Raw genomic sequence first — 10,307 nt, 5'->3', positions numbered from 1 at the left:
TTTATCCGTAAAATATCTACCTCCATCTAGGCTGGCCCAGATCTCCTTCTATATGTTGAGGGGATCCCTGGATGGCTCAGTGATTTAGCGCCTGCCTTTGGCTCAGGGCGTGATCCTACAGTCCCAGGATCGAGTCCCACGTTGGGCTCCCTGCATGGAGCCTGCTTCTCCCACTGCCTGTGTCTCTGCCTCTCTGTCTCTGTGTGTGTGTGTGTCTCTCTCATGAATAAATAAAATCTTTAAGAAAAATTAAAAAATTAAAAATATATGTTGATTAAAGAGAGTCTTGGGTTAGAAGAGCATGCATTGGGGTGCCTGGGTGGCCCAGGAGTTAAGCATTCCACTCTTGGTTTCTGCTCAGTTCTTCTTTTTTTTCTTTTTTCTTTTTTTTTTTTCTGCTCAGTTCTGATGTCAGGGTTGTGAGCTCGAGTCTGGCTCTGTGCTCAGAGGAGTCTGTTTGGGTTTTTCTCTCTTCCCTCTGCCCCTCCCTTGCACTCTCTCATTGGAATAAATAAATCTTTAAGAAAAAGAGCGTGCATTTCTGTTTTGCCAGCAGTGAGGTATGTTGTTAATGCTGTTAAAGAAGCCCCAAATGGAGTCATTTGTCCCCCACAACAGCAAAGAAAGATTTAATTAGTTTCAATCTATTCCACGAATTTGACCTTTTAATAGTCTGAAATTTTCTGATCTGGGCTCCTGCAGTAAGTAATATACATGATAAAAACCCTGCAGCTCCCACTCCCCACCCCAAGATGTCCTGGCCTGATACAATCCTTTCTTTCCTTTTGCTAATAACTTTTTGTCCTACCCTCTTTTCCTATGAAAACCTTCCATGTTTTTATTATTTTTTTAAAAGATTTTATTTATTTATTCATGAGAGACACACACAGAGAGGCAGAGACCCAGGCAGTGTGTCTCCCTGCGGGGAGTCCAATGAGAGACTCATCCCAGGATCTCGGGATCACAACCTGAGCCGAAGGCAGACAGTCAACCGCTGAGCCACCCAGGTGCCCTGAAAACCTCCCATTTTGTTTGATTCCTAGAAGCTCCCTTTTACTTGCTAGATGGGATGCTTTCTGATTCATGCATTGATTAATAAAGCCAATTAGATATTCAGAGTTACTTCATTGACTGCTTCAAGAATAGCAGTCTAAATTGGAACAGGACAAGAGCTTCAAGGAGAACAGGTCCCCACCCTGGTAATCACAGGCCCTATAACAGCTGGAAGGGAAAGGCCACCATTGCTGAGGAAAAATTTCAGACATGATTATCAGCTGTCAGGCTGTTGTCCTGAGTGGAGAGAATAACTGAAACACTCAACAATAAGAGAAAGGATAAGTAAATGATGGAAATCTAGGATGGAAAACTATGCTGCCAGTATAAAATACACCCCGGGAGAAAGCTTATGGGAACGGGAAGACATTCTCTTTATTTTGTTATGGCAGGGGAGTGGGGAAGGAGGAGCAGAATCTAAAATACTATGTATCCCATCACACATTGTATTTTAAATATAATAAAAAAATGCTGGTTGGAAATTTGTGAATATAAAGAGTGTTTATCTTTGGTTGGTGAGATTACAGCTGACTTGTCTTCATTTTTTTGGTTTTCTTTAAGATTTGTGATTTTTTCCAGATTTCCTAACATTTCTGTATTGAATATGTGTTACTTCTCTAATAAGAAAAAAAATAAAGATGTATTTATAATATTGGCTTTTTAATTCAGACGTTCTGAGGTACTTTCCAGCCTCATCAAACCCTCTTCTTGCTGCGGGGGGGACCACAGGCTCACCTAGACTTTTGGACTCCTCCTCCAGGTGGGTGAAACTGATAGAGGAATGTTTGGAATCCAAGGGTTACTCAGAGAGTTCTTAACTGATTTTTTGAGGTCAATCCACTTCTTTCTCCCCAAGAACACTTCAAGAAAAATGCTTCATCCTCTGGATAACTGCAATTTTCTCTCTGTTGTTTTGCAGAAGGTTGAATGCTAGTACACACCATCCAGGGAACCTATACTTTGTTACGAGAATATTTTTCTCCAAGATGAATCACCATTGATTGACTTCTCCCTTGACCTCTTGCTGTTTTTTTCTTATGAAGGCAAAGTTGGTGTCAGGAAGAACATATGAACTTAGGATGAGGACAGATAGGATATCATCAAAAGCCTTGATTTTTACAAATTGAATATATTTGACACAGAATATTGTGTAAATTTAAGATATACAACGTGCTAAGTTGACATATTTATATATCGTACTATGATTGCTTTTGCAGCTATATTTAGTATCTTTACCTCATTACATAATTATCCATTCCTTTTAGTCTTCGGGATAATTACACTTTAGTCTCCTGGTAAGTTTGGTAATTATGGTACGGTATTCATTACACTGCGCATCAGAGCTCTATGATTTATTTACTACTCATTGCAAGTCTGTACCTTAAACAACATCAGTCTTATCCCCTCACCGTTACCCCCTGGCAACCACCATTCTAATCTCTGGTTTTTAGAAGTTTGTTTTAGATTCCATTTATAAGTGATACCATGATAAACTCGTCTTTTTCTGTCTGAGCTATCTCAGCGTAATGTGCATGAAGTCCATTGGTGTTGTTATAAATGTCAGGATATCTTCGTTTCTCATGGATGAATAATCCATTGTGTGGATTATTATTATTTTTTTTAATCCACTAACCGGTATATGGGCGTTTAGGCTACCTTAAGGGCTTTACGATGAGGAAAAGGCAACGAACTCAGCGGCCTCAGCTTTGACTGACAGGAGGCTGGCTCAGTCCACAGAGCGAGCCGCCTTCCCCCTAGGGGGTGTGAGTTCGAGCCCCGTGCTGGGCGTGGAGCCCACTTAGAACAAAACCCGAGAGGGGTGCTGTGGTGCGCGATGGAGGGGAGGGCGGGTGCCCACACAGACGACACCGTGGGCGAGGCCGCCTTCCGAGGAGGGGGACTCAATGCTCAGGTGTACATGTGCCAGGGCATGTGGGTCCTGCAGCTGTGTGGGCCGTGAGCACCTTCTCCTGCAGCTGTGTGGCCGCGAGCACCCACCGTCCTGAGGCTGTGTGGGACCGAGCACCCTCCGTCCTACAGCTGTGTGGGCTGAGAGCACCTTCTCCTGCAGCTGTGTGGCCGCGAGTCCCCCCCCCCCCCCCAGAGGGAGAGCTGCCCTCTGCGGGGGACAGGGAGGGGCCGCCGCCCTCAGCTGACCTCCTGGCTCCGCTGGCCCCCACCTTCCGGCCAACCCGCGGCAGGGGGTGGGGGTGAGGGGTGGGGGCGCAGGGCCCTCCCGTGCTTGGCATGGCTCTTCCTCGCCTCCTTCCCCACCGCCCACATCCCTCCCTAGTGACTCGGGCCCCGCTGCCTCAGTCTCCCCCATCCCAGCCCCCGGCTCGCCTCCCCGGCCCCGCGGCCTCTGCAGAGCTTGGGAAAACGCTGGATTGTGCCATTTGGGTGTAGGAGCCGCTCTGTAGCTTCTGGGCCATGACCCGGTTGGGCCTGAAGAAGGCTCCACGGGGCCCTCGGGTCCCAGGGAAGGGAGGGGAGTGGTGGACGGAAGGGGAGAGCACCGGGGCTGAAGGTGCCACGAGGGCCGCAGGCCGGAGGAGGCCGCAAGGGGGCCGCAGCCACACGTCCTGGCACCTGCGGCCGCGGCGGCCCAGAAGCACCGGCAGGGCCCCGGCGCCCAGTGTGCTCCTCCTCAGGTCTCGGGCCTGTAGCCCCGCAAAGCCCTGTGCCCCGCCGCTGCTGTCTGTGCAGCTGGCCCCTCCCAGTCACCCCTCCACCCCCCAGGTCCAGGCAGGGGCCCCGCAGGTGAAGGCCGCGGGTGGAGGGCATGCTGCGTGTCTTCGGTGTGAAGGAAGGCAGGCAGACGCATTGGCCTTCTAAAGACACAGATGAAAATTCAGGCGTTGCCTTTATTTCAGCAAAATCACTGTGTTGTTACAGTCTAGCTGTTCTAATTTTTACACAATGTATGTTTTTCTTATGAATGTCAAATTAGCTGATCTTTCTCAGATCATTGTAAGTTATTAGTTTTTAAAAATTAATTTCCATTTGATAATATTTTGCTCTGTTAAAAGGTTGTGGTAGTGTTTATTATCAATACTGTTTTTTTTTTTTAAGATTTTATTTATTTATTCATGACAGACACACAGAGAGAGGCAGAGGGAGAAGCAGGCAGGGAGCCCCATGTGGGACTTGATCCCAGGACCCCAGGATCATGCCCTGAGCCAAAGGCTGATGCTCATCCGCTGAGCCCCCCAGGTGTCCCATCAATACTGTTCTTTTTTTTTTTTTTTTTTTTTTTTTTTACCATCAATACTGTTCTTAATGCAATATTTGGGGGAGCCTGGGTCGCTCAATGGGTTAAGTACTCAACTTGATTTCACCTCAGATGGTGACCTCAGGGTTGTGGGATTGAGCTCTGCAGTGAGCCCCACATTGCTCTCGAGCCCTAACCTGGGTTCCTCACTTAGCAGGGAGTCTGCTTGAGATTCTCTCTCCTTTTGCCCCTCCCCCTGCTTCTGGGCATGTGCTTTCTGTCTCTCTCAAATAAATAAATAAAATATTTAAAAGAAAATAAAGCAATATTTAGATTTGAAAATGAGTTGTGAGTTTTACATATCATGTTGTAACATTGAAATGGGGTTGCATGTGTTACATTAAGATTATCACAGTGTTACAGATATTTTTGTCTTATTACATAAAGTTCTGTGACTTCTTTTGTGATTTTTACCACTTCTTCAAGCAATATCTAGATATATAGAGTCTTGTAAAGAATTAGTATGAAGGTTCACACTACATAGGTACTAATTTAAGGGTAAATAAAGTAAATATTGCAAAACATGCCTCAGCTGTCATCGTGCTAATTCGTGAGTACCCTCAGAACTGTGTATTAGAATGTGAAAGAAAAGAAGGAAAGAGATGCTTGGCACCATGATACATTACCTGGGTAATAAAACATAAAAATGCACTGCAGTCATGCTTGCTGTATGGACTCAACCAGCCAAGCACCCCTCACAACGGTGCCTCCTGTCAGTCAAGGCTGATGCTGGTTGGAGTTATTTACCTTTTCCTTAAAATATCAGGGCTTTAAGGTATAGAAGTAGCCTAAATACCCATATATGGGTGAGTGGATTAAAAAATAATAACAATCCACACAGAGTTATAAAAACCAGAGGCTAGAATGGTGGTTGCTAGGGGGTAGGGGTGAGGGGATAAGACTGATGTTGTTTAAGGTACAGACTTGCAATGAGTAGAAAATAAATCATAGAGCTCTAATGTACAGTGTAATGAATACTGTACTATAATTACCAAACGTACCAGAAGACTAAAATGTAATTATCCCGAAGACTGAAAGGAATGGATAATTATGTAATGTGGTAAAGGTACTAAATATAGCTGAAAAAGCAATCATAATACAATATATAAATATGTCCAGTTAGCACATTGTATATCTTAAATTTATACAACATGAATGATAATACACACCATCTGGGGAGCCTGGGTAATAAAACAAAAACAAAAAAAAAGGCACAATCTATACACAGTCTTGTCACTCAGACATAGTTCCCTTTTAAGGATGTTGGGCAAGAGGTGTGGAGAAGTATTTCCCTTGGATCAGAGCCATGTCAGTTATGAAAGCAGAGGTTTAGGAATATTGGTCGCCCTGGACGTCAAGTCACAGAGGCACCTGTGTTCCTTAATACATTTATTATTTTGTATGTTTGTGTCAGTTACCTGTCAGCCTTTTTCAAATGTGAGGCCCTGGGAAGGGCCTTGGTCTAAGGCTAGTTTCTATTGTGTCTTCAACACTGAGGCAAAGTCAAGTACACAGTAATAGGTGATTCCTAATAATATCTGATCAAATATTTTTTGAGTGAAAGTGATGCAGGCCTAATAGAGATGTGTTGGTGGCTTTCTGGATGCCCTATAGTTAGTGAATTTTAAGCAAAGAAGAGTTTCTTTAGAGTACAGATAAGAGGGAGAAAGGCTCCAGGGCAGGAAAAGTTTAGAATTGTTGGCCAAAAAGAGATTAGTTTAGAAATGTTCTCCAGGCAAAGTACAAATACAGATAAACTCTTGAATTGGCTTTGTATGGACATTAGGAGAGTAGTTTCTATTTGAGCCATGAGGGCTGGGCCCAGAGTTCAGACTGAAAGAATGCTGCTGCTTCAGAGAGGAAGGCATAAATGGCTCTGGCCTAAAATGGGGACTGGCAATGCGCAGCTTTGAAACAACCTGGGGCAGGCTTCAAAGCCTCCATAGTAAGTGCGATCGTGCCAAGCCAAATTGTGGGTGTGAGACAGGATCTATAAATCTTCTCTAATGCTATCTAGGGAAATATTGACTGTGAAAAAAGTCATTGTTACCGTGGAAAAATAATATTTGCTCTTCACATAACTGTCAATCAGAAGAAACAGGAGGAGGTCCAAACCAGGGAGGCATAGGGATAGAATAGAATCTCAGGCTACACTTCTTGAAGAAAACGACTTTGTCACTCAAGGGTGTATCAGAACAACTCAGCCAACTGACCGCCAAGCTGGCTAAGAAGGTCTCGGTGTGGACCTGTCCTTGAGCTACGCTGAGTCAACACCATTTGCCGCCAACCTCTGCTTTCCCTCTCGGTCTAGAGGGTTAGGGGGAGAAGTTTTAGAGAACGGGCTCAGCAAGGTTTAAAGTATAAAAAGGAAGGGCCATTTTCACAGACTTGCACTTTTCCAGAAATTTTAGGGACCTGCTGACAGCTGTCAGACTATATTTCTCACGTATAGCTCTTCTTAAGAAAAGAGTCTGTGATGCGGCGAATCTTAACTGCTTTGGGCCTTGTAGCAAACTGAGGTTGTAAGCTGCCTTCTGGGGCCCAGTCCTAGGGATCTACCTAGCTTAGGAAAAGTCCTTCATTTAACTGCAAGTTTGGGCCTGTGGCTTCTTGCTTTAGGGGGAGAAAGAAATTTGGCTACAGCCTTGGCAAACTCTCGGAAAAGGGTAACTGGGATATAAAGGGACAATTCACAGTAGAGGATTATGGTTAGTGAAATGCGCCTTGGGGAAGGTATCTACCCTCACTAGTGAAGAAAGACATATCAAAACATTGGGACACAATTTCTCCTAATAAAATGGCAGGTTGCAGTGAAACCTATATTCTATGCCTAGCAGATGGCATTGTGAATAGGTACAAATGTCTTGGAGGGCAATTTGGAGTATGTTAAGAGCTGAAAGGATGTCCTTTGATCCATTGATCCCAATTTTGTTTTACTGTAAACACTTACAGGGTCTCTTCCATATGACAGATAACGTTTCAGGCAGAGACATTGGAGATCGATGTTGTAGATCGTTCCCTTCAGGAACTAACATTCTGCAGGGGGATGGGGGGGGGGGAGCACAGCTATCATCCCTTCTTTCCAGCTGGCTTTGAAGGGCTCCTTCTGAGGAGGGTCGAGTAGAAGAAGGTGTGACCAAGTGTTTCTGAGATGTGGAGAAAAGGCAGTGTAGAAAAAGTGGAGGGAATTTGCAACAGATTTCTTCACTAGGAAAGGGGGAAGATGCTGTGTCTCAGGCAGGGTCTGATCCCACTTCCTATCCTTCATAGAAAACAGGGTTCTGAGGTGGACTCTCCTGCTTCTGCTGCTACATCAGACTATTTTCTGGGGCCTGGCTCCTCCTCCTCTTCTTCTTTCTCTCCTCCTCCTCCTCTTCTTTTCCTCCTCCTTCTCTTCCTCCTCCTTCTCTTCCTCCTCCTCCTCCTCCTCTTCTTCTTCTCCTCCTCCTCTTCTTCTCCTCCTCCTCCCCTTCTCCTCCTCCTCCTCCTCCTCCTCCTCCTCCTCCTCCTCCTCCTTCTTCTTCTTCTTCTTCTTCTTCTTCTTCTTCTTCTTCTTCTTCTTCTTCTTCTTCTTTCTTATTAAAAAGTAATTCACTCATTCATTTGTTTTTATTAAATGATTTTATTTATTTATTTGAGAGAGAGAGCTGGACGCACATGCACACAACTTGGGGAAGGAGCAGAGAGACAGGGCGAGGGAGAAGCAGACTCCTGGCTGAGCAGGAGCCCAACGCAGGGCTCAATCAAGAGTCACAGGCTCCACTGCCTGAGCCAGCCAGGTGCCCCCAGGCCCAGCACTTCTACGGTGGCATCAGGGCTACAGAAGGTCCGGGACACCCCGTGCGGCCAGTGTCGAGGGCGCGGTGAAGGGGCAGCGCAGGGGAACCGTCTCCAGGCCCTGCAAGTCCATCAGTACCTTCGCTCACAGGAGCTTCTGCGGCGCCGTAGCCGGAATCCCGTAATGGGCAGCTGTCGCCTCAGCCGCCGAAAATACCGGCTCACCAAGTGCGTGGGCTCCAGGCCTGGACCCTAGCGTCCCCGCACGTCTAGGATCCGGTGCACGCGCATCCTCGCACCCGGGGGCTTGTGTGCGGAGCTAGGCGGCTCCTGTGGACGCGGTCGGGGATGTCGGCTCCGCCTTCCGTGCTGCCCTCTTCCTTCCTGAAGCCGCACCCTTGCTGACCGTGGCCCGCCTCTCTCTGGGCTCCTCAGGAGCGGGGGTGGGGGTGGGGGTGGGTGGGGGGATGGAGACAGTGGGGCGACCTGGGTGGACAACCAGGGAAGGGCCGCTGTCTCCTCCGGGGTAACTGCCCTCTGCCCGGGGTGCGACATCCTAGGCTGGCACCTGCTGCTTTCCCAAGTTTCCTTAGTCCCCCCTTCACCCGGGGAATCTTCGCTGGGTGCGCAGTGCGTGGGTGGGGGGCTGAGGAGGAACAGGGGGAAGCACCTTTTTCCGAAGCCTTGATGCCCCCTAAGGTGATGCTCTCTGACTCTTGGGGCCAATTTGTTCTCGAGCTGCTCTAAGGGAGCCCCGCAGCCCGCAGCCTCTCCCTTAGGGCGCCCGCAGCCTCTCGCGCCTCTACCCGCACCGGCCCGCAGGGGGCGCCCCGCTCCCCGCGCCCCGCATCCCGCGCCCCGCATCCCGCGCCCCGCATCCCGCTCCCCGCGCCCCGCATCCCGCGCCCCGCATCCCGCTCCCCGCGCCCCGCATCCTGCTCCCGCTCCCCGCTCCCCGCCCCGCGCCGCCCCTTCTCGGTTTTGCTTAGCAAAGCCTGAGACCAGCTTTGTCTTCTAAAGGCTCTTTGAGCCCCGCGGAGCGATGGAGAAACAGACACGCAGGACTTAAAGACCTCAAAGTAGGCGGCGCTCTAACCCGGGAGCCCCCAGAGCTCTTGGCTTTTCTGTCCAAGGCCCAGGTTTCTTTTCTAAAAGCAGCAAGTATTCAGGTTCTTGTGTCTATCACAGTCCGTCCATCCGTCCGTCCGTAGTATATAAGCGGGTACACGCGCACCAGCTCCTCCATGTGTATCGTGTGTGTGTGTGTGTGTGTGTGTGTGTGTGTGTCCACTCCATCTTATCCCCCGCATAGCAGCGTCCTATGCACAGTGTTCTGCACCTTGTTTTTCTGGTCACTAACAACATATTTCAGCACAGGATGTACCTCACAGTAGTAAATGGCGGTATGACCTTCTAGTCTGGTCTAGGGCTATTTCATCATTTCTTTACATCAATTTGTTATTGGGGTGAACACTTTGTTCTAATCTTTTACTACTACAGACCGGCTGGAATACGTATCCCGGGACAAAATAACAACAAGCGCTGTGTGTTTAGCTATTGACAAACTCACTTTTATGCACTGTCAGTGTTCCTGGGACCTGGTCTAGTTTTTTGCACAGTGTGGGTCAGAGGAAGCTGTGAGTTGGCAATATCAATCACGTGTGTGTCACTGGCCCCATGAAATCCTGGGAAAGTATTATTTTTTAGAATATAACAACATGACTAGAGAAATGTTTTGCTTGAAATGAGAGCCTGGTGACATCTTTGCCCATTGAAGTCACCATTATCATTTCAGAGTCCTGGTATTTTTAATACTGAAGGCAGTGAAAGGAATCCCTGTTTTTATGTGTTAGATAAACTTGGATGCAAGCAAAGGCAACTAATTTAGTTTCTAAATATAGAAGATTTTAGACCAAATTGCAAGCTCTCATTTCCAAGCGACTTCTCTGGGGTAAGCACTTATTTAAATTGACTGACTCATTTCATCCTCAAAACAGCTTGCAAGATAGGTACTACTATCTTCAATTTAAGATTTTATTTATTTATTTATTTATTTATTTATTTATTTATTTATTTATTTGAGAGAGAGAGAGAGAGAGCACATGCAAGAGTCAGTAGAGGCTGGGGGAGGAGCAGAGGGAGAGAGAGAACCTCAAGCAGACTCCCCGCTGAGCTCAGAGCCCAATGTGCACCTCCATCTCACAAC

The sequence above is a fragment of the Canis aureus genome, chromosome 13, assembly GCF_053574225.1.
Source record: "Canis aureus isolate CA01 chromosome 13, VMU_Caureus_v.1.0, whole genome shotgun sequence".
In the NCBI taxonomy this organism is placed as follows: Eukaryota; Metazoa; Chordata; class Mammalia; order Carnivora; family Canidae; genus Canis; species Canis aureus.
The sequence above is the reverse complement of the archived record's forward strand: the minus strand, read 5'-3'. Positions refer to the sequence as shown.